This window comes from Physeter macrocephalus, chromosome 8 (genome assembly GCF_002837175.3).
Source record: "Physeter macrocephalus isolate SW-GA chromosome 8, ASM283717v5, whole genome shotgun sequence".
NCBI lineage: Eukaryota > Metazoa > Chordata > Mammalia > Artiodactyla > Physeteridae > Physeter > Physeter macrocephalus.
Genome location: NC_041221.1, coordinates 146,639,410 through 146,640,537, shown reverse-complemented (window position 1 = coordinate 146,640,537; position 1,128 = coordinate 146,639,410). Strand labels below are relative to the sequence as shown.

The 1,128-nt window shown below is 36.7% G+C and overlaps 1 long non-coding RNA gene across 1 annotated transcript in view; it reads right to left on the bottom strand.

Annotated features, from left to right (window-relative positions):
• The window catches only part of LOC129392354 (uncharacterized), a 272,138-nt gene that overhangs the window by 657 nt on the left and 270,353 nt on the right, over positions 1 to 1,128 (bottom strand). The gene's annotated exons all lie outside the window — the stretch shown is intronic.

The window sequence follows — 1,128 nt, the reverse complement described above, 5'->3', positions numbered from 1 at the left end:
AGCATACGGTATTTGTTTTTCTCTTTCTGACTTACTTCAATCTGTATGACAGACTCTAGATCCATCCACCTCACTACAAATAATTCAATTTCATTTCTTTTTATGGCTGAGTAATATTCCATTATATATATATGTGCCACATCTTCTTTAACCATTCATCTGTTGATGGAGACTTAGGTTGTTCCATGTCCTGGCTATTGTAAACAGAGCTGCAATGAACATTGTGGTACATGACTCTTTTTGAACTATGGTTTCCTCAGGGTACGTGCCCAGTAGTCGGATTGCTGAGTGGTAAGGTAGTTCTATTTTTAGTTTCTAAGGAACATCCATACTGTTCTCCATAGTGGCTGTATCAATTTACATTCGCACCAACAGTGCATAATTGAAGAGGCTGTCTTTTCTCCATTGTATATTCTTGCCTCCTTTATCAAATAGAAGGTGACCATATGTGTGTGGGTTTATCTCTGGGCTTTCTCTTCTGTTCCACTGATCTATATTTGTTTTTGTGCCAGTACCATACTGTCTTGATTACTGTAGCTTTGCAGTATAGTCTGAAGTCAGGGAGTCTGATTCCTCCAGCTCCATTTTTCTTTCTCAAGATTGCTTTGGCTATTCGGGGTACTTTTTGTTTCCATACAAACTGTGAAATTTTTTGTTCTACTTCTGTGAAAATTGCCACTGGTAGTTTGAGAGGGATGGCATTGAATATGTAGATTGCTTTGGGTAGTATAATCATTTTCACCATGTTGATTCTTCCAATCCAAGAATATGGTATATCTCTGCATCTGTTTGTATCATCTTTAATCTCTTTCATCAGTGTCTTATAGTTTTCTGCACACAGGTGTTTTGTCTCCTTAGGTAGGTTTATTCCTAGGTATTTTATTCTTTTTGTTGCAATGGTAAATGGGAGTGTTTCCTTAATTTCTCTTTCAGATTTTTCATAACTAGTGTATAGGAATGCAAGGGATTTCTGTGCATTAATTTTGTATCCTGCTACTTTACCAAGTTCATTGATTAGCTCTAGTAGCTTTCTGGTAGAGTATTTAGGATTCTCTATGTATAGTATCATGTCATCTGCTACCTAAGGAGACAAAAGACCTGTATGCAGAAAACTATAAGACACTGATG